This window comes from Papio anubis, chromosome 12 (genome assembly GCF_008728515.1).
Source record: "Papio anubis isolate 15944 chromosome 12, Panubis1.0, whole genome shotgun sequence".
NCBI lineage: Eukaryota > Metazoa > Chordata > Mammalia > Primates > Cercopithecidae > Papio > Papio anubis.
The window spans coordinates 85759674-85783965 of record NC_044987.1 but is presented as its reverse complement, the minus strand read 5'-3'; the positions used below and the strand labels follow the sequence as shown (position 1 = coordinate 85783965).

At 37.0% G+C, this 24292-nt stretch overlaps 1 protein-coding gene across 1 annotated transcript in view; it reads right to left on the bottom strand.

Annotated features, from left to right (window-relative positions):
- The window catches only part of ANO3 (anoctamin 3), a 323668-nt gene that overhangs the window by 217161 nt on the left and 82215 nt on the right, over positions 1–24292 (bottom strand). The gene's annotated exons all lie outside the window — the stretch shown is intronic.

The following is a 24292-nucleotide window of genomic DNA, read 5'->3' as shown; positions in this document are numbered from 1 at the left end:
AGTTCATTTGGGGAATTATGACAACAATTATTTGGATACTCTTTGAATAAAACTTACGATTTAGGCTTTCAAATAGCAAAATAAATAAAACCTAATACATAAACATTCAAATTACTAAATGGCGCCCTGCTTTCTATACCCTCCCCTCCCTTAAACACACACATAATATCGTAGCAGCGACTTAGAGGCTGGAAAGAGATAGCATAACATAGTATAAAAACTGGGCAGCAAGCAGGGATCAAGACACCAACCCTGTGCTTAGTGTTAGAATCACTTCCCTCATGTGCGGTCTCATCTGCCAGAAGAAAGAATGCCCTTCAACCAAACTCGGCCTCCAAAAGTGGAAGTCCCGCTATGCTGTGTGATCCAGGAAAGAATGGCTCCACTTCCCCATCTCTATTCCTCTTCATCCCATAATGTCAATCCCAGGTCATTCCTCTCCCTTGACACTCTAAACCCCAATGTCTCTGGACACTGTTATTTCTAACATCTCCCACCCAGACTCTTTCACTACGTCCTTTGGGAACTCACATAAAACATCAGAAAATCCACTTAATATCCTCCTTAGATTTTTCTGTGGATCACCCATTTCCCTCCATAATTTCGTCCAAACCTGGCACTGCCCCATATCCCCCCAGTGACACTGCTTCTCTTGCAGCTGCCTTCAGTGGAGGCTCTTTTCTCTTCCACAACCTCATATCAACTTTACTTGAGGTGGAGTAGATATCCTTCTTGCACCTAATTGCCTGTCTCAGTCATTCTTCATGCTTCCTCTCTAAAAATCAGTATTCAAATTCCTGTCATTAAACTATTCTTCTAGTCTTCTTTATTACTGTCATTTTCCTTTACCACTTCCAGGTTATTTCCCATCATTTAAAAAGAAGTTAGCTTTTAACACTACTCTTTTGCTTATTTTCTGCTTAACACCCACTGTCATTCATATTATATATTTTGTTTTATTTCTGTATACCTCCCTAGAATGCAAGCTCTATAATGACACATGAGCCAAATAAAACATTTTCTTTACAAATTATCCAGTCTCAGGTAGTTTGTTATTACCTGAGACTGGATAATTTATAAAGAAATACATTATCAATGTGAAAACAGACTATGGTAAATTGTACGAAGCTGCTTGATCGTAAATAACTCCCTAAAAAGTTTCTTATTGACACCTGACTTGAGAAGTTGGCTATGCATGCTGTCTGCATAATGTGAATAAAACCATGAAACACCCCCCACCTAGTGTTGTGTTTGGACTTCACATTACATAAGGCAAAGGGACTTTTTATTGTGGAGTGCCTATTACATGTCAGGCTTTGTGGTTGGTGCCTTTATTTACTCACTTTGAGGATATTTATGTATTTTACATAAGCAAATTACATGAAATATTCTCATTTTAAAAGGTTTTAAATTATAGAAGTAAACAGATTTAAAAAGTAAAATTAGTTTTACCTGATTCTTAAATTCCAATCTCTTCTCTAAATGAAATGAATGTTATCAGTTTATTGGTCTCTGTCTATGTATTCAAATATGTAACTATAAAAATAGTTTTCTTACAGAAATGAAATTATAGGCCGGGCGTGGTGGCACACACCTGTAATCTCAGCACTGTGGGAGGCCACGGCGGGGGGATCACGAGGTCAGGAGATTGAGACCATCCTGGCTAACACGGTGAAACCCCGTCTCTACTAAAAAATACAAAAACTAGCCGGGCGTGGTGGCGGGTGCCTGTGGTCCCAGCTACTCGGGAGGCTGAGGCAGGAGAATGGCGTGAACCCGGGAGGCGGAGCTTGCAGTGAGCTGAGATCGTGCCAGTGCACTCCAGCCTGGGCGACAGAGCGAGACTCCGTCTCAAAAAAAAAAAAAAAAAAAAAATTATAGTTTGTCACATTATATAATATGTCTTAGGTGTTTTTTCCATCTCAGTACATGCACATCTATCCCGGACTTTTTAATTTAAATATCTTTAAAAGCTTTGAGATACAACTCATATACCATAAAATTGACTCCTTTAAGTATACAATTTAGCTGTTTTTAGTATATGCAGAGTTGTGTAAACATCACTCTATGTGGCTTTAAAATGCTCCAAAAAGAAACATCATACCTATTAACAGCCAACTCCCATTCCCTCTTTAGCTCAGTCTCTGGAAACTACTAACCTAATTTCTTACCTCCATGCATTTGCCTATTTTCTCCCTCTGTATGGGTTGTCTTTGCATTTTCATGATTGTGTTCTTGGAAACACAATGCTTTTAATTTTGATGAAGTTCAATTTATCTATTTTTTTCTTTAGTTGTTTGTGCTTTAGGTGCTGTATCTATGAAGCCATTATCTAATTCAAGGTCATGAAGATTTACTCCTATGTTTTTCTCTAAGAGTTTTATACTTTTGCTCCCACATTTAGGTTATAATCCACTTGTAGCTAATTTTGTACATGGTATGGAGGTGGGCTGCAACTTTATTCTTTCCCATGTGGATATCCAGTTGTTCCTGTACAAGTTGTTGAAAATGCCATCGACTTGTCTTGGCACCCTTGTCTACAATCAATTATCCATAAATTTATGGGTTCATTTCTGAACTCTCAATTCTAACCCACCATTCTATATGTCTACTCCTATGCCAAAACCACAATGTCTTTAGTATTGTAGCTTTGTAGTAAGTTTTAAAATTAGAAAATGTGAGTTCTTTACTTTTGTTGTCTCTTTCCACGATTGCTTTGGCTATTCTTAGTCTTTTGTATTTCTATATAAATTTAAGGATCAACTTGTCAATTTATGCAAAAAAAGGTAGCTATGATGTGTTTTTTTTGTTTTGTTTTGTTTTGTTTTGTTTTTTTGAGATAGACTTTTGCTCTTGTTCCCCAGCCTGGAGTGCAGCGGCACAATCTTGGCTCACTGCAATTTCTGCCCCTTGGGTTCAAGCCATTCTCCTGCCTCAGCCTCCTGAGTAGCTGGGATTATAGGTGCCTGCCACCATGCCCAGCTATTTTTTTTTTTTTTTTTTTTTTTTTTTTTTGTATTTTTAGTAGAGACAGGGTTTCACCATGGTGGCCAGGCTGGTCTTGAACTCCTGACCTCAGGTGATCCACCTACTTCAGCTTCCCAAAGTGCTGGGATTACAGGCATGAGCCACTGAGCCTGGCCGCCAGCTGTGATTTTGATAGGGATTCCATTGAATCTATAATCACTTCGGCAGGAGTACTGCTGTCCACTAGGTGACCTGCAAATATTTTCTCTTAGTCTGTAGCCTATATTTTCATTCTCTTACTCGTGTCTTTCAAAAAAGCAGAAGTTCTTAATTTTGACAAAATCTATGCTGTGATTGTTTTATGGTTCATGCTTTTAGTCAGGTGTTTTAAACTTTTCTTTATATAAGTTTTGCATATTGGTTAGCTCCTGCTCTCTTTTAGCTATTGTAAATGCGTGTTTCTTTCCCATTGTATTGACAGTATAAATAGCCAGTTGGATTATTTTAAACAAGTGAGTAAAATACTGGTTTAGCACTGAGGTGTAAATATTTTTTTCAAGCTAAGAATGTACTACTCACTTTCTAGTTTTTTTTGTTGTTGTTCAGTAGTGTGTTGATTTTTTTCAGTTTATATAATTTTATTCCTTAGCTATCTTATTATGTTGAGTTCCATTAATGGATTTTCTAAAGGTAAATCCTCTTTTCATTTCCAGAAAACAAAAACAGAACATACTTTGTCATGATTAATTGTTTTAAATATGTTAAATTCTAATTCCCAGTATTTTATTAAGCTTTTTGTAATAATACTCATACATGAGTTATGTGTGTGTATGTGTTTAAATCAGACTTATGCACATTCTTACTTATAAGTGGGAGCTAAGCACTGAGCATACATGAACACAAACATGGGAAGAAGAGACACTGCGGACTACTAGAGGGGTGGAGAAAGATGTGGGTTGAAAAACTACCTATGGAGGGGCTGGCCAAGACAGCCAATTAGAAGCAGCTAGTGTGCCCCACACTCATGGAGAGAAATGGAAGGGGAAATAAACACAGCACCTATAACTGAAACACTCAGGTATACACATTGGGATTCATCAAGAAAACAAGTCGACCAATGGAGAATGGAGAAAATCAAGACAGGATGACTAACTGACTACCCACCCTCGAGTGACACAGAGCCAGGGGAGCCTCCCACTCTCAGGGAAGCAGTGAGTGAGTGCATGACCCCAGGGACCCACTCTTCTCTCACGGATCTTTGCAACCCTCAGGTTAGGAGATCCCCTTGTGAACCCACTCCAATAGGACCTTCATTCTGACAGGCAGAGCTATGTGGAGTCTCGGCAGAGCAGCCACTTGGGCACATGTGGAGCCCCAGGAGCTTTTGATACCTAGGCTTCCTGGAAAAACTGGCTGCAACTCCAGCAAAGTGGGAGATTAGACCCTTGTACATACCCCTAGGAAAGGAGCTGAGTCCATGGGGCTGAGCAGTGATTGGCTGCAGGCCCCTCTTTCACAGCACCTTGCAGGATAAGACCCACTGGCTTGGAACCCCAGCCTGCCACAGGTAGCAGTGTTACACCCCTCTGAGACGGAGCTCCCAGAGGGAGGGGTAGGCTGCCATCTTTGCTGTTTGGCAGACTTAGCTGTTGAAGCCTTCTGGCTCTGGGGAATCCAAGGTGACTAGGGACTGGAGCTGTCCCGTGGAATACTGCAGCAGTTCCACAAAGAAGCAACCAGACTTTTTCCACCACTGAGCAGAATCTCCTAATCGAGGTCTATAACCACCCCTGCCAGTGTTTTCCAGCCAGCAACTGTTCCAAAGCTCCCTGAGACAGAACTTCCAGAGAGAGGGGAGGACTGCCATCTTTGTTCTTTCACAGTATTAGCCATTGTTACCTTTGAGCTTTGTAGAGTGCGAGGCAACAAGAGGCTGAAGTGGACGCCCAACCCAGCTCTATGAAAAAGTGGCCAGACTGCTTTTTTATGCAGGTCCCCAATCCTATTCCTCATCACTGGGTGGAAGCTCCTGACCAACATCCCCAACCACCCCTGCCAGTGTGTTGGGGCTGGCAGCGGGTCCATACCTCCCTAGGATGGAGCTGCCAGAGGGAGGGGCAGGCCACCATCTTTACTGTTTTGTAGCCTTCACTGTTAATACCTTCAGGTAATGGGAAATTGGAGATGATTAGAGACCAGAGCAGATCCCCAAACATATTGTAGCAGCCCTGTGGAAAAATGGCCAGACTGTTGGTTATGTGGGCCCCTGATCCAGTATCTCCTCACTGGGTCCACCCCCTGCTGGGACTATCGAGCCAGTAGCAGCTTTGTAACTCCCTGGGACAAAGCTGCTGGCACGAGAGGCAGGTTACCATCTTTGCTGTCTCACAGCACTAGCCCTTGCTATCTCCAGGTTGTGGAGAATCCAGGGGAACAGTGACTGCTCTGGTCCCTTGGCACAGAGCACTCATCTAATGGAAAAGTGGTCAGACTGTTCTCAACGCAGGTCCCAGTCCTCACTTCTCACGGAGCAGGACTGCCTGACCTGCGACTTCAGTGCAACCTCCCTGCCCCCACCTGACCACCTCAATCAGAGGCAGCCTAGCAGTTAAAGGAACAACCACACACAGAGATGAGAAAGAACCAATGCAAGAACTCCAGCAACTTAAGGGGTCAGGGTGTTTTATGTCCTCCGGTCAAACTAGTTCTCCAACAAGGGTTGTTAACCAGGTTGAGTTGACTGAAATCACAGAAATAGAATTTAGAATATGAACAAGAACAAAGATCATCAAGATTCAGGAGAATGGGAAAACCCAATCCAGGAAACTAAGAATCACAATAAAACGATACAGGAGTTGACAGGTGAAATAGCCAGTATAAAGAAGAACCTAAATGATCTGATAGAGCTGAAACACTACAATAATTTCACAATGCAGCAGCAAGTATTAACAGTAGAATAGACCAAGCTGAGAAAATGACGTCAGAACCTGAAGACTTAAATAAGACAGTCAGACAAAAGTAAAGAACAAAGAATTAAAAAGAGTGAACAAAACCTCTGATAAATGTGGGATTATGTCAAGAGGCCAAATCTATGAATCACTGGCATCCCTAAAAGGGATGAGGAGAAAGCAAACAACTTGGAAACATATTTCAGGGTATTGTCCATGAAAATCTCCCCAACCTTGCTAGAGAGACCAATAGTCAAATGCAGGAAATACTGAGAACACCTGGAAGATTCTACACAAGATAATCTCCAAGAAACATAATCATCAGATTTTCCAAGGTTTAAATGAAAGAATGTTAAAGGCAGCTAGGGAGAAAGGGCAGGTCACCTGCAAAGGGAACTCCATCAGGCCAACAGTGAACCTTTCAGCAGAAACCATACAAGCCAGAAGAGATTGGAGCTTGTATTCACATTCTTAAAGAAAAAAAGAATCTTTAACCAAGAATTTCATATCCGGATCGAAAAAGACCAAGAAGGGCATTACATAATGGTAAAGAATTCAATTCAACAAGGCAATATCCTAAATATTTATGCACCCAAAATAGGAGTGCCCAGACTCATAAAGCAAGTTCTTAGAGACCTACAAAGAGACTTCAATTTCCATACAATAATAGTGGAGACTTTAATACTACACTGACAGTATTAAATCATCAAGGCAGAAAATTAACAAAGATATTCAGGACCTGAACTCAACACTGGACCAAATGGATCTGACAGATATTTACAGAAGTCTCCACCCCAAAACAACAGAATATACATTCTTCTCATCACTATATGGCACATACTTTAAAACTGACTACTCAACTGACCATATAACAACTCTCAGCAAATGTATAAGAACCAGAATGATACCAAACACACTCTTGGATCACAGCAAAATAAAAATAAAAATCAAGACTTAAAAAATTGCTCAAAACCATTCAATTACATGAAAATTAAACAACCATTTTCCAGAATGACTTTTAGGTAAGTGAAGGCAGATATCAAGAAGTTCTTTGAAAGTATTGAGAAAAAAGATACAACATATCAGAGTATCTTGGAAACAGCTAAGGCAGTGTTAGAAGGGAAATTTATAGCACTAAATGCCTACATCAATAAGTTAGAAAGATCCCAAATTAACAACCTAACATCACAACTAAAAGAACTAGAGAAGCAAGAGTAAACCAACCCCAAAACTAGCAGACAAGAAATAAACAGAATCAGAGGTAAACCGAAGATCAAGACATACACCATTCAAAAGATCAATGAATCCAGGAGTTTGTTTTTTGAAAAAATTAATGATCTACATAGGCCAATAACTAGAATAATAAAGAAGAAAAGAGACAAGATTCATATAAACACAGTTAGAAATGAGAAAGGAAATGTTGCACAGAAATACTGACTCCACAGGAATGCAAGTAACCATCAGAGAGTACTAATGAACACCTCTAGGCACACAAACTATAAAACCTAGAAGAGATGAATAAGAGGGGACACATACACCCTCCCAAGACTGAATTAAGAAGAAATTGATTCCCTGAACTGACGTGCATCAACAGAACAACTGATTTCCTGAACAGACCAATACTACAAAATTGAATCAATAATAAATAACCTGACAACCAAGAAAAACCCAGAATCAGATGGATTCACAACCACATTCTACCAGATGGATAAAGAAGAACTGGTAGCATTCCTACTGAAACTATCAAAAAATTGAGGAGGAAGGATTCCTCACCAACTCATTCTGTGAGGTCAGCATCATCCTGATACCAAAATCTGGTAGAGGCATAACAAAAAAGATCAGATAACTTCAGGCCAATATCCTTGATGAACATTGATGCAAAAATCCTCAACAAAATCCATGCAAACTGAATGCAGCAGCACATCAGAAAGCTAATCTACCATGATTAAGTAGGCTTTATCCCTGGGATTCAAGGTTAGTTCAACTTGCAAATCAATAAATAAGACTCATCACATAAACAGAGCTAAAGACAAAAATCACATTTTATAAAATTATCTCAATAGATGCAGAAAGGCTTTCAAGAGAATTCAATATTCCTTCATGTTAAAAACTCTCAATAAACTAGGCAGTGAAGAAATATACTTCAAAATAATAGCCATCTATGACAAACCCACAGCCAACACCATACTGAATTGGCAAAAGCTGAAAGTATTCCCCCTTGAAAACAAGCACAAGACAAGGATGCCCTCCTCACCACTCCTACTCAACCCAGTATTGGAAGTCCTGGCCAAAAAAAATCAGGCAAGAGAAAGAAATAAAGGGAATTGAAACAGGAAAAGAGGAAGTCAAATTATCCCTATTTGCTGATGACATGATTCTATATGTAGGAAACTCCATAGTCTCAGCCCTAGAGCTGATAAACAATTTTAGTAAAGCTCCAGGATACAAAATCAACATACAAAACTCATTAGCATTCCTATACACTAACACCAGACAAGGAACACAATCCCTTTCACAATTGCCACATAAAAAATACCTAGGAATACAGCTAATCAGAGAGGTGAAAGATCTCTACATGGAGAATTACCAAACACTGTTCAAAATCAGAGACAACACAAATGCAAAAGCATTCCATGCTCAGGGATAGAAAGAATCATTATCATTAAAATGGCCATACTTCACAAAGCAATTTAGAGACTCAGTGCTATTTCTATCAAACTACCAATGATATTCTTCATAGAATTAGAAAAAACAATTTTAAAATTCATACGGAACCAAAAAAAGAGCCCAAATAGCCAAGGCAACCCTAAGCAAAAAGAATAAAGCTGGAGGCATCATGATACCCGACTTCAAACTATACTTCAGGACTACAGTAACCAAAATAGCATGGTACCAGTACAAAAACAGACTTATGGACCAAAGGAACAGCATAGAGAAGCTGAAATTAGGGCACAAACCTACAACCATCTGATCTTCAAAAGCTGACAAAAACACACAATGGGGAAACGACTCCCTATTCAATAAATGTTGCTGCGATAACTGGCTAGACATAAGCAGAAAACTGAAACTGGACCCTTTCCTTATACCATAAACAAAAATCAACTCAAGATGGATTAAAAACTTAAACATAAAACTCAAAAGTATAAAAACCCTGGAAGACAACCTTGCCAATACCATTATGTATAATGGTATTGGAACTGGCAAAGTTTTATGATAAAGATGCCAAAAGCAATCATACCGAAAGCAAAAAATTGGCAAATGGGATGTAATTAAACTTCTTCGCAGGGAAAGAAATGATCAAGGGAGTCAACAGACAACCTACATAATGGAAGAATATATTTACAAACTATGCATCTCACAGAGATCTAATATCCAGCATTTATAACGAACTTAAACTATTTTACAAGAAAAATTCAGATACCCCCATTAAAAAGTGGGCAAATGACATGAACAGACACTCTTCAAAAGAAGATATACATGTGGCCACCAATTATGTGGAAAAAAGCTCAAAACCACTGATCATTAGAGTAATGCAAATCAAAACCACAAGGAGACACCATCTTACATCAGTCAGAATAGTTATTATTAAAAATGTCAAAAAATAACAGATGCTGGAAAGGTTGTGGAGAAAAACGAACACTTTTACACTGTTGGTGGGAGTGTAAATTAGTTCAACCCCTGTGAAAAGCAGTTTGGTGATTCCTCAAAGAGCTAAAAAAAGAATTATTCAGACAAGCAATGCCATTACTGGGTATATACCCAAAAGAATATAAATTATTTTACTATAAAGACACATGCATGTGAATGTTCTTTGCAGCACTACTCACAATAGCAAAGACAAGGAAACAAATTAAATGTTCATCAACGCTAGACTGGATAAATAAAATGTAAAATGTGGTACATATACACTAGGGGATACTACACATCCATAAAAAGAACAAGATCATGTCCTTTTCAGGAACATGGATGGAGCTGGAGGCCCTCATTTTTAGCAGTCTAACACAGGAACAGACAAACATCACTTGTTCTCACTTGTAAGTGGGAGCTGAACAATGAGAACATATGGATACAGAAGGGAATCGACGTTGAGGTCTACCTGAGGGTGGAGGATGGCAGAGGGAGACAAACAGAAAAATAACTATTGGGTAGTAGGCTTAGTACCTAGGTGGCAAAATAATCTGTACAACAAACCTATGTGACACCAGTTTACCTCTGTAACAAACCTACACATGTACCCCTGTATCTAAAATAAAAGTTAAAGAAAAGAAAAACTACCTGTTGGGCACTGCTCACTAGCTGAGTTATGGGGGCCATACCCCAAACCTCAGCATCATGCAATATAACCACGTAACAAACTTGCACATGTACCTCTGTTATCCAGTATAAAAGTTGAAATTAAATAAACAAATCTGGTTTAGGCTTCAAAGTTCTACATGGTTCATAAAAAGAATTTAGATATTTTCCTACGTTTTTAGGAGCTAGCACTATACTGCCCAGTACAATAACCATCAGTCACATAAGATCTTATAACTTTAAAAATTACAATTAAATAAGTTAAAAATTCAGTTCCTTAGTCATCGTAGCCACATTTCAAGTGCTCATTCAATAGCCATATGTGACTGATGACGACCACACTGAACATCACAGACGTCAAATATTTCTACTGCCAGAGAGTTCTGGATATCACTGACCTACAAGTCAGTTAGCAATGAAACTCTCTGATCCTTACAGTTTGGTAGCTTCCCCTATGAACAAATCCGCACATGGTTGTGGGTGCAATTTCTTGAAAATTTTTGTTTCCTACACATCTGTTTAAACATTATAATGCCACTGAAGTCAATTTGGACAGAAAGTATCTCCCCATTTTAGCTTTCAAATGGATTTGCATAGAGTTATTTCTCCTTTGTCATTTCTTATTTTGTATATCTGTGATTACTCCTTTTATATTACACTAAACAATGGTTTATCTGTTTCATTTATTTTTTTTCCCCAAAAGAGCAGTACTTTATTTATTGCTTTGCTGTCTTCTATTTCATTAACTTCTTTTTTTCTTTTTTCTTGGTATTTGTTTTGTAATTATTCTGGTAACTTCTTGAGTTAGGAATTCGAATTTTTAATGTACTTCCTTCCATTTTTATTGATGTCAAGTATTTAAAGCTATAAATAATCTTCCTGAAGGCACTTTAATTGTATGTCCCAATTCTGGTACTTGATGTTTTTATCATTATGGTTTAGAATTGTACAATTTCAGTTTGTTTTCCTTTTTCAAATAAGAGTTGTTTAGGTTTCTAAATTTCAAGGTAGAAGATTATTTGCAAGGATATAAGATTTAATATGCATGCACAAAAACACATATGTAGACACATACATATATATGATCTACCTTATATGATCTACCTTATCCATTAAAGCCTTTAAGATTTTTACTTTTTTTTTTTTTTTAAACAGAGCCTCGCTCTGTTGCTTGGGCTGGAGTGCAGTGGTGCAATCTTGGCTCACTGCAAACTCTGCTTCCTGGATTCAAGTGATCCTCCTACCTCAGCCTCTCAAGTAGCTGGGATTACAGTTGAGCATCATCATGCCTGGTCAATTTTTTTTAATTTTTTATTTTTGTGTGTGTGTGTTTTTGTTAGAGTCTGGGTTTCGCCATGTTGGCCAGGATGTTCTCGATCTCAAACTCCTAGCCTCAAGAGATATCCCCGCTTTGGCCTCCCAAAGTGCTGAGGGTTATACTTTTACTTTTTGTCCTCTTGGTCTGTCTTGCCATGAAAGAAGTGTGTTAACTTTCTATTAGTGTGTTAGTATCTATCTATTTGCATTTCCTATAATTCTATTTTATGAAGACAGGTACTTTGTAATTGATACTGATTTATTTATAACTATTACATTTTCATCGTGAATTTTAAGCATTGTCATCTTTAAGCATCAGGTGGCTTCTTTGTCTTGTTTAATGAATCTTAGCCTGAATTTTACCTTGTCCAGTATCAGAACTGCAACCTTTCTTTCTGATTCACTTTTTTATGTATGTCTCCTGTATACAGCACAGAGTGGGTTTTACTTTGAATACAATCTAAATGTTTTATTCTTTTAATAGGTGGGTTAAATCCATTTACATTTATTAATATAAATTACACATTTGGTCTCAAATCTGTCACATTTTTATTTCCTGAGTTTTTCATATTTACTTCATCTCTACATGATATGTTTCTTTATTTTTTTTTTGTACTTTTGGAATTTAGGAAATTTTGGATTTTTGTTTTAGGGGTTATCTTTATACGAATATATTTCATAATGTCCTTATCTTCCCCTTTCCTTACTTAGAATTCTACTATTTGGTATTAGCTTAAGTGATATCCGTTGATCTCATCTAAAGACAGCATAGGAAGAAAGGGGTTTGCTTTCTTGTTCCAGTGCGTTTACTGGACAGGTTCCTGCAGTGCGTGGCAGCCAGTAGTATCAGTGGTCATCAGCAGTAGCACCCCTGCCCCCACCTGTGGTAGCTATGTAGTAGAGTTCCTCCAGAAAAATACCTCTCAATGAATTGCTCTTACCAGCACCAGAGAGGAAACATTTCTAGCAAGTTTCACCAACGTGGCACTACAGTGACTTCGCAGTGACCCAATGAGCCATGGCTATGCCCTTCTAGCAAGGTCTATGACTCAGCTCTGATAATGGGGGAGAGGATGTTCTTCCTAAGGCAATCTATCTGAGTCCTAATGTAGTGGCTTCTCTTTATGTCTGCTGTTCCTATATTCTTTAGAGTTCTCATTCATTTTTACTAGCCAATCCCTCATTATTCCTTTACAATTATATTAAACTTTCTGGTTTCAGATTACTGTGTTGTTTTTCACTTTTCATTGAACCCAGACTTACAAACTCTCTCTCTCTCTCTCTCTCTCTCTCTCTACCCCCCCTCCCCCGCCCCAGCCTTGTTTCTTCATCTGATTTTGTCTTAGATTGATTATCTCTTGGTTGGATGAAGCTGCTTCCCCAACTGACTCCTCAGGAAGGGCTTAAGGTTATAGGATCCTCTGAGTTCTAACATGATGAAAACTATTTTCATATGATCTCAATACCTGAAGAACAGTTTGATGAGATATAAAATCCTTGCTCCCATCTTCTTTCCTTGAATTTCCTGAAAATATTGCTCTACTTTTTCTTGTTTTGTACTTTGCTGTTGAAAAATCTGATGCAAACCTGACTTTCTTTCCTTTGTAAACAACTGCTTTTTTGTCAGAAGCTTAGAGGATTTTTTTCTTAGCGTTTAATAGTTTTACTATAATATGTTTTGGAGCTGACCAAATCAATTTTCCCAGAAACAATTTAGGCCCTTTTCAATATCTAGGTTTGTCTTTTCTTTAATTTTTGGGAAGTGTTAATCTTGTTAAGTGTTAATTCTGTTATATTGTTTTGTTTATATTCTTCAGGGCCTCCAATTATGAATGCAGACCCACATATACATATACATGTTGAATCTTTGTTGATTATGTTCAATACCTAACAGTTACTTTCTGATTTTTGTAACCTTTCATATGATTCAAGGAACTTTTTTCATATCTGACACTATGATATGGTTTGTGTCCCCACCTAAATCTCTTCTTGAATTGTAGTTCACATAATCCCCGTGTGTGGTGGGAGGGACCCAAGTGGGAGGTAATAGAATCATGGGGGTGGTTACCTCCATGCTGTTCTCATGACAGTAAGTTCTCACGAGATCTTATGATTTTATTAGGAGCTTTCCTCACTGCTTCCCTCTGCATTTCTCCTTGCTGCCGCCATGAGAAGAAGGATGTGTTTCCTTCCCCTTCTGCTACTACTGAAAGTTTCCTGAGACCTCCCCAACCATGCTGAACTGTGAGTCAATTAAACCTCTTTTCTTCATGGATTACCAAGTCTTGGGTATGTCTTTATTAGCAGTGTGAGAATGGTCTAATACAAATATTATTAGTTGTATTCAAGTTAACTTGAGTTGTTGCACAATAGCTGTTTACTGATTAGTCACTGGTTTTGGCAGTATAATTTTCAGTTGTAAAAATGGTTTTATACTCATCTGTTTTTCTTCATATGGAAGATTTTTATGGATACTGACCACTATTTCCTATTGATTTTGAAATGTTTTATATTTTCCCAGACCAGCAAAAGCAAGAGGTTCCATTTTGGCAGGAAACTTGGCTCATGATTTGGCATGATGAAATGCAGTCTCTTTAAAATGGGCCCAGAGGGGTCTGCAGCATATTCCCAATCTTTTTGCAGTTCCCAATAGGCTGTATTTCAGCTGATTCAGACAGCTACCAGAATCATTCTCCTTAGCACTGCCATCAAGGTGCAGATGGAGGGAGGTTCCTGTAAATACAGGTGGATGGGGTGTTCTAGGATCCTGGATTTCCAACTTCATACGATCTTGAACTTGTTGCTTGGAGGTGTGTAGGACTGCTTGCAGCAATGGACAGGCACTGGGTCTAAACATGTTTGTTTTAGGTATTTGTCCTTAGTAAGATGACATAGAAGTGACTCCCTTGATGAAGCAGGGAAGGTTCCAGAGACTCTCACAAGCTAAAACATTATAGCAAAGTCAGCAGAAGGCTCCTTTGGGCCATACAAAAAGCACTGCATTCTGCATTATTTCATTTCAATTATTTCTTCAGTTCACAAACACAGACTGCTTTACTTCAAGGAATGTTAAAAGATTGTATTTAAAGTGTGAGTGTAGCCACTGGACAGAATGAAAATCACAATAATCTTCCAAAGTTTAAAGTATTTGACAGTTTTTAAAGATGTTTCCACATCTGAGAGTTCATGGAATCTTCACAACCATCACTGCAAAATGTTAGCAGCTTCTTGATATTGGGCTGCAGACTCTTGATAGGTGACCATTTTTTGTTTTCTGACATCATTCTAGTCTATTACTGCATGTGTGGTGGCAGTGGTGGCACAAGGCAACTCACTCCCTTTCCGCCACCATGTTTCACTATTTCAAGGAGAGAGAACTATTCCAGACTTTTCAAAACACTACAAAGTATGGGCAAACCATAGTTTATTTGATCATTCGCCTGTTAGTGGATATTTAGGTATTTTTCAATAATTACCTTTAAAATAATGCTGCTTATGAGCATTTGTACATGTGCTTTTTTTCTTCAAATCTTGAGTGTTTCTCTAAAAGGAAATATTTCAATATACAAGTACTGAGTTGGAGTACATAAATATTTGTCATTTGGACTAGAAATGCCAAACTGCCCTCCCTAAAGTTTTATCTTTTCACACTTACATTAATAGCACAAGATGGGATCCATTTCCTTATGCCTTGGCCAACTCCAGATACTATAACTGTTTTAATTGCAAACAAAATAAAAAGCCAACAACAAAAGCTTCGTCATCTTAAATTTAATTTTCCAGCATGTGAGCATGTTTTCATGTATTTCCTAGCTAGTTATAATGTTTAAGTGACTAAGTTAATAAGTTATGTTATAGCTGTATTGTTAGATTTTCTTATTGATTTACAGGTACTGAGCGCACCACACACAGAAACACAGTATTTTATATACTCTGTATTATATGTAATACGTGTGTGTTTCATTTAATTTTACATCAATATTAAAAGACAGATTTTGCAACTTGTAATAGTTGTGGGGAAACTACACAGGAAAAAGACTACACAGGAAAAGTAACATATCACACAGATAAGTAGGCAGAGAGGGAATTTATATTCCAAGCTTTTTCTAGTTCTAAAGCCACCAAATTGTGTATCCATTAACCAATTGAAAACTCCTTAAACAGCATCCATTTACTCCAAAGTTCACAGACGCTGAAATAAATAAAACACTTAGAAAAGACCATAGCAATTGAGGATAAAACACAGAGTGAACATAACTGCAGATACGTTCACTTCCACCACCCTCCCTGTTCACCCACCTTGTATGCTGATTCTCTACATTAAAGCAAATTTTGAATGAAACAGTTGAAAGGTGAAAAAGATACTGCAAATGCATTCAATTAATGAAACTTTTGTTTTGCAGTTACTTAATTTCACTTTTCAGACAGAATATAATCAGGGTCAAAATAAGTGTGAGCAGGAATAAAAATGAAATAGTATACAATTTCAGTAATTATATTTACCGTAAGATTAGAAAAAACTATATTTCACTCATATTGTTTGTTTCAATTATTTTAGCTATATAATTTTGTGGTCACTTTATGAGTAAACTGAAGTTTCTAAGGAACTCTTCAAATGCATAAATTTAAAGAAACACAAGCAGAGATACCGAAGTGCATGCCCTTTGAGGCAAATGGGAATCCTGAAAAGGAAGTGACGGGAATGTTTGAAATAATGTCTACTGAAATAAGACATGGTTGAACAGATGAAAATCAGATAACCCTAGGAGTGGGGATTTTCTCTTTCTGCTTTATAGAAATATTTATTTGTTTATTTTTATACTAATTATCGGTGTGAAAATGTGAACTAGAAACAGAAGAAAGGAAGAATTGACTGGAAGAAAAGTACTCAGTCTCTTAGCTTTCTGGAACTCTATTATGACAAGCAAAGAAAACATTATTTTGAAGAGGAATTCCCCAAGGTTCACTGAAATACTACTAAAAGTCATATAGTTCCCCTTAGTCAAAGACTGGCTGATGTTTTCTACAGTAGGTCCAAGAAACAGCATAGGAGCTACCTCTCCTAGCAAGTTTTTATGTCAATTAATCATTCGTAAGGTGGTCTTATACTTTCTCTTATTTAAGAAACATTGATGTAGAATATTAAGTGATCAGCTTTCTATTTCCAAGCCCTGGTTAAGAACAGCCTGTTACTCCAGCAGAACAGACAAGTAAAAATATACGGATTTTTTTTGGGGGGGAGACAAGGGATGGTACGCAGATAGAAAATGGTGTTAGCTGATGGTAAAGATGTTGGGCTGAGAGTAAAATGCTCTTAGCATGTCCTGGGCCCTAGGCTGAAGGCCACTGAAAAACAGAGTCAGACATTTACCAAACAGATAAATATATGCATACATATAAACTGTCTGAAAGGCTATGAAAATACAGGCAGTTTTATATAATGGAGAGTAATAAAGGGAACCTACTTTGAGAAATTTTCTCAGAAGTAGTGACATGTTAAGTGAAAAAGATGAAAAAAAAATCTAACATACAGAAAGGTGTGTGTGTGTGTGTATTTGTGTGGGGGGGGAGATTTTAGTCAAAGATAATAACATGTATAAAAGCCATAATGTAGGATAGATTGCAATGTATTTATAAGAGTAAAAAAAAATTTGCAGTGTAGTAAGTGAGAAAAAATAGGTAGTTGTTGCTGCAATCCGAGTTGGAGATAAATATTCTGTTGTTCTTTGGGAGGTTAATTAAATAATTCATTTATTTATCCTTTAATTTCCACAAATTTATATGGCTTATGTACTATTCTTAAATAATTGCATTTGCCAAAATCAAAAAAACACTTTTAAACAATGTCCACATCATAGATGGCAAATGAAACTAGGAGAGGTTAATGAATTTACTTATTTACAGTCACAAATCTAGCAACTGGCAGAACTGAATTGTAAAGTTATAGCTATTGGATTCCAAAGCCCATAACCTTTTCAGTATGCTCCACAGTTCCTCATGTACCCTATCCTGGATGGTGCATTGCCATGACTTCCCGTGGTATAAATAACACACAAATTTTAAGCAGGAAGCTCTGAATATAGAAACCATGGAGCTAAAGCAAAGCTCAGAGAGTATGATAATTCTATATCCACGATCTTAGCAAACTGTAAAATATATTTTGATAAAAAATGAACACGTTGTGCTTGGCACATATGAATAGGAAATGTCTACTTACCATCACCAAACTGTATTTCTTATGTTGATCTTTTTAAAAAAATTGAAATGAATAATGAAATTTGGTGTGAATTAATGTGTGTAACCAAGTTACACAAAATGAGTATCAATTATTTTTTAAGACTAATTTTTATTCATTCAGTTATTCAATCACTTATTCAATAATTCTAAACAATTCTTGAGTTCCTTCCCTATGCCAGGCATTAACTCAGTATCAGTTGTAAAATAGTGCTCATTCACAGGGGAAGTAGATGCACAAATTGTTTTTTTAAAAAAAAAACAGTATAAAGGTATATACAGGGTATTATAAAACCACCCACAAGGAACCCCTAATCCAGGTAATAGTATCTGTGAAGACTTCAAAAACACTGATTCTTCTTTTCACATATTCCTTCTTCTATGTTTCTATTGATTTGTAGTTCTTGGGTTTAATATTTTTCTTCATAGGATTAGGCACATAAGAAAGTCTGGAGAAGACTCTCCATACATACATTGCTGCTGAAAATAGTTGTCAAATGTAACACTTAAAGAAAGAGAGAAAATAACATTAAAGATGAAACAAACAGCCCTCCTACTGCCCCATGTTTTCCTGCCCATATATCTTTCATGCAGTGCTTTTTCATTTTCTGAACTATCAAGTGTTTCCAAAGCTATTATAAGGATTATCTTTGCTAGAAACTGATACAGTCTAAACTGAAAATCTGATATCCTAATGTTCTCAGAGTACAGTTTCTTTTCAACATTTCTCATCAAACGCCATCACATCCTTGCTTGGCATTACTAGCGGTATGTGTTCTTTGCTTGGCATGACTAAAATTACCCCCACAGCATATTCACTTATTTCCTTCTCTGTTCCAAAGTTCCATTTCTTTGCTTCTATGGTTTATCCTGGTATTCTTGACTAGTATCAGATTACAACCCATCTAAAGCTAAAAACAGAGGACAGATCAGTTTTGGTAAGCATGTGTAGCTCTGAAGTTCAAGGATAGCCTGTAAACCCATAGGAAATGTGTCCTTTCTTACATGCAGAACCAATTTCTCTAAAGTAACATTTAATGCGACTTTCGGCTGTTCCAAGTACAATTCATAAATGTTCCCATATTTAGAAGTATCTCATGAAATAATAGCTTTACTTGGGTATACACTGAAGGTCCAAGACATGTAATTACAGATATCTTTAAAAAAGGCATTCATATAATTCACAACTGACATTGCTCCAAGGAGGAAGAGTTGCTATTCATTTAACTCAATGGGCTTTCTGCTGATATGGAGTTATTAACTGGAAAAACAGATCCTTAGAAAACTTTAAAGAGAAAATTGAAAAGTAAATAAAAACTGGTTGATTGTTCTCAGTGTAAAGTACAATTTTTCAAAAGATGTCCCCTCTTGGTAAAATTTCTCATCAAGAAAATTAACTCAACCTAAGGAAACACGAAGAAAAGTTCATATGTTATTTAACATAATAATAGTTTTCCTTTCAACTTTTAAGTTCAGGGGTACAAGTGCAGGTTTGTTTCATAGGTAAACTTGTGTTGTGGGTGTTTGTTGCAGAGATCACTTCATCACCCAGCTATTAAGCCTAGTACGCATTAGTTATTTTTCATGATCCTTTCCCTCCTCCGACCCTCCACCCTCTGAAAGGCCCCAGTGTGTGGTGTTCCCCTCTATGTGTCCATGCATTCTCATCATTTAGCTCCCACTTATAAGTGAGAACATGCGATACTTGGTTTTCCGTTCCTGTGTTAGTTTGCTAAGGATAATGGCGTCAAGGTCCATCCATTTCTCTGCAAAGTACATGATTTCATTCTTTTTTATAGTTGCATGGTATTCCGTGTATATATGTACCACATTCTCTTTATCCAGTCTATCACTGATGGACATTTAGGTTGATTCTATGTCTTTGCAATTGTGAATAGTGCTGCAATGAACATACATGTGCTTGATAAAGCCTACCAAGTAAACTGTTAGAATAACTTTAGAATATAGCAAGATAACTTGATATTGTTACCTAACAGATTTTTACATCATGTCCATAAAAAAAATTTTTTTAAATAACAAGCATATTTTTCTGCCTGTGGGGCTTAGTAACTCTTCATACCTATATTAAAACTGATGGGCTTAGAGTGGATGGTGTCTTGGGGATGCTATGTAATTTTATAAAATCTGAATACACTTTTCTATACTATTGGCTGTAGTCAAAGCATATTCATTTATATAATTATCATTGAAGAAAAAAGCATAAATGGACACAGAATTTTCTAATTTGTCTTCCTTGTCAAAATCACTGTAGCTCTGTCCTCTTCAAAAGAGTATTTCTGAGTGATTACCTGAGTGTAGTCATTTTAGTGGACATTATTGCTAGTGATAAAAATCATTATGTATTTAGTGCCTACAAATTATCAAGTTTATCCTGTAGGTTATAGTAATTTCCATAACATCTTCTGTCTACTCATCATAAGGAAAAAAATTATTCTCTTCAGAGTCCTGTTAGGATCTGTTATCCCCATTTTATGTGTGAAAATCCTGAGAGACAAAGGACTTAGAAACTTTTGTCAAGTCCCACATCTAGGAAGTGTCAGAGCCTGAAACGAAACAGGTCCACCTGATTTCAAAGCCTCTGCTCTTTGCAATATAACATGCTACTTCTTTGTTTACTCAGAAACTTCCTTTGTAATACTTTGTTTTTCACTTATTTTTCATGTCTAATCTCATTTTCAAAAAGAAAAAAAAATGCCTATTGTAAGAGAGTCCTGGTAGAATACAGATGGTTAATTCAGAGTATTTGAAATAAATTTAATAAGGGAATATTCACAAGATTGTAGCCAGGACTAAAAGAAACCAATAAAGAGTTGATGAAGCTTCCTACAACTACCAAGGGTGAGAAACCTTTATCATTCTGAGGCCTGAAGGAACAAGATATAAGAACCTAGAGACAATTATAGCTAGTCGAGAGGAAATCTGGAAGAATCTATGTGCTTAGACTGAGGATTACAGCCACTGCCAAACAAGAGACTGGCACAGACAGAGCCAGAGGAAAAAATAGCCCAACCTCTCTTATCTACATCTAAATCTGCTGCTGGTGTCTCCCACTGGTCAAACCTAAACAGTAGCTGGAGTTCATGAGAACACTGGGTTGTTGCAGTCCTTAGATAATTGCTTCCTGGGGCACATGGTAAAGTGGTAAGAGGGGCAGGATGAATCTGGAGGCACAAATGGAGATTACCCACTACAAATATACAGATATATAACTTCAGAGAAATTTTCAGCATAACTTTTGGGAGCAGAAAGCAACATATCCACTTTTACCACCAGAGACTAATATTCAAAGTTTTTGTTTGTTTCTTTGTTTTTTCATATACTGTGAGTTCTCTAAGATGCTTAGAAGTAAATATGGAGAAGGTAACTATTGAGTTTGATTTATTTTTGAGTTTGCTTGCTAGCAGGACACAAAGGTGAACAATATACATTCAGCCCTTAAGAGTAACTAGCAAAATCAAAATGTATCTACTTCAATTATAATATATCAAGGTGTATGAAGAAAGGTCTTTAAAATTTTTAACACAAGACAAAATACCAAAAGAAAGTCATGAAGGGCTGTATAAACTGATGAAATTATGTTTTAAGACTCCTGAAGGTGCAACGAGTGTCCTCATTTTTACCTTCGTCTTTGTGCACTATTCTCTAAATTGCAACGATTAGACAGAATTTTCTACATCCTAACTTTTTGCTTTGAATGTTTGTTTCTTCCCTCTTCAACTAAATCACACATAAATATTGTTTCATAGTTAAAACCTTCCTCACCAAAAAAAAAAAAAAATCCACTCAAAGTCACATACCCTAACCCAAATAAGCTCATTTTCCTTGCTACATGTTCTCTTAACAATACGTACTTTGCTTTAATAGAACTGATTATGTTTCCATTCATTTATTAGCTTATTATTTCACATGTGGCCTCTCCAGTTTATAAGTCCATTCCATCAGGGCAAAATTCATGTTTGTCTTGTTCACACACACAGCTTCAGTACTTTGCACTGGGTCTGCATACACAGACCGTATCCAAATGAATAATTACTAAATGAAAGACTGAAAAAAATCCTATTAATTAATTACTCTACTAATTCGTTCTGAAATGTGTTTATTGCAATACATGGTAGGCATTCTTTTTAGACAATAGAGAAATAGCAGTGAACAAAACAGATAAAACTCCGACCCAATAGACATGAAAATCAGAAACAGAATCAGAAAAAGTGGCTTATCTGAGAGCATAATTCCACACATGGTGGGATTTGGTGTGGCTTGGATCTGCATCCTACCCAAATCTCCACCTGGTGAGAGGTTATTAGATCATGGGGGCAGTTTCTCATGATTTAACACCATCCCCCTAGCACTGTTCTCAAGATAAGAGTTCTCATAAGATCTGGTTTCTTAAAAGTGTGTAGCACCTCCCCTTTCTCTCTCTTCCTCCCACTCTGGCCATGTGAAGTGCTGGCTTCCCCTTTGCCTTCTGCCATGGTTGTAAGTTTCCTGAGTCTTCCCCAGAAGACAAGTAGATGCCAGCATCGTGCTTTCTGTACAGCCTGCAGAACTATGAGCCAATTATGCAACTTTTCTTCATAAATTACCCAGTTTTAGGTATTTCTTTATAGCAATGTGAGAACAGACTAATACAGAAAATTTTGTGTCTCCATGGGTTAGAGCCCCTCGCCTTGGTACCAGTTTTCTGTATTAGTCCAGGTACAGATCACTGGAGGAATTCTGGCAATTGACAGTTCTTCATCCCATCACATGTGCCTGTAATCTATGCCTCTTCATTTACTCCTATTTTGTGAAGGTACCCCCAAGTAATTTATATATAAGCTTGAAGGACACAACGTGCAGAGAGAGAGAGTATGTGTGTGTAGCAGTAAAATGGGACTCCTGATCATCCCTGCTTGCTTCATGGAAAGAGATTCCCAGTGAGAACAAATGTGGTTTAGATTAGGAAATAACATGTAAAGTCTTACAGTATTTCTGGCAAGCAGCAAAGTTTTTTAATGTTTACACTATTGCTAAGGAGAATGGGGAAGAGCCATACAGGCTGCTCCACAGCAAAGATCTCAAAATGGCATTTGGATTTTGGTGGTTACATGGACCCAGGAAGAAAACCCATATTACACCCTGTTTCAGAATGGGGAGGTTCTGAAGTCCCCCATGATATCTCACAGGTTTATGATGGCATTTTAAAAAACTAAAAATACGTTCCAATCTCTTCCAGCCACACACTGTTATTGGTAAAATCAGTAACTCTACTAAAAGCAATTTTGTTGATGTGTAGAATGTGAACCCAAACATACCCTGACTAGTCTAAGCAGTACTGCATCAGGGCACAACCTGTTTTATATTTTTAGCCGATTATTAACATTTGTAACCATAGAGTTTCCCACTTCTTGCCACCTGCTGCTGTTCTTACTTGTGGGTTTCTCCATGCTGTGCCAAAAGCTGACAATTTATACATCTGTTTTTGAACATAGTTTGATATTTTATCATTGAAAACTAATTTCAAAACCTTAAGAATGGGAAACTTTATTTTACTAATGCTAGAAGAAAACAGAACATACTATTGATTCTCCATACTTTTTTCAACCAGTTCAGGGAGAGAAAATTGTAGTTGTTACTTTGGTATTTTGAAAAGCCATTTTTTAAAGACTAAAAATATGTAGTAAAGGTAGAATACAATGTTGTCACTATTAACTGTTTATTATTTTTGTTTTACTAATAGTTAATTTACCACCTATTTGCCACCTACTCTTTTCAGTAATATTTATTTTAGAGAAAGTCAGAACTTGAGTTTTAATTTCATATCGTTTGGACCTTCATTTTTAACAATCATATTTTAAACATAATTGTTTACATTCATCAGGCAGATTATAATATTAGATTATATACACACACACACACACACACACACACACACACACACACATATATATATATTCTTTATAATAGCTAACCAGCAACCCACGGATGCCACTCTTCCTATGATGTAGCTCTGTTCTGTCTATGGAATAGCCATTTTCCTACACTGTGTTGCTCTAATAAACTTGATTTGCTTTCCCTTTATCCTGTTGGTTCACTCTTGAATTCTTTCCTGTGCAAAGGGAAGAATCCTCCCAGGCCAAGCCCCAGTTTTGGAGCTTGCCTGTGTCACTTTTACTTAACAAAATGCATTTTAGAATTATCTATATTTTCTGTGAGTATCAGGAATTTGTTCCTTTTTATTACTAAGTAGAAATTCCATTTTGCAGATGTCTTGCAGTTTACCCATTCACCCCCTGAAAGATATTTGGGTTCTGTGCAGTCTTTTTGTGATTATGAATAATGTTACTGAAAATACACTTATAGAGGTTATAGATGTAGTACCATTTACTTATTTTTGCTTTAATTGTCTAAGCTTTTGCTGTAATCTCTTTAGTTAACATACCATTGGATTCATTCTCTAGAATCATGGAACAAGTGTATCCTTATACACTTGCTCTTGTGCCATGGTTCTAGAGAATGAATCCAATGGTATG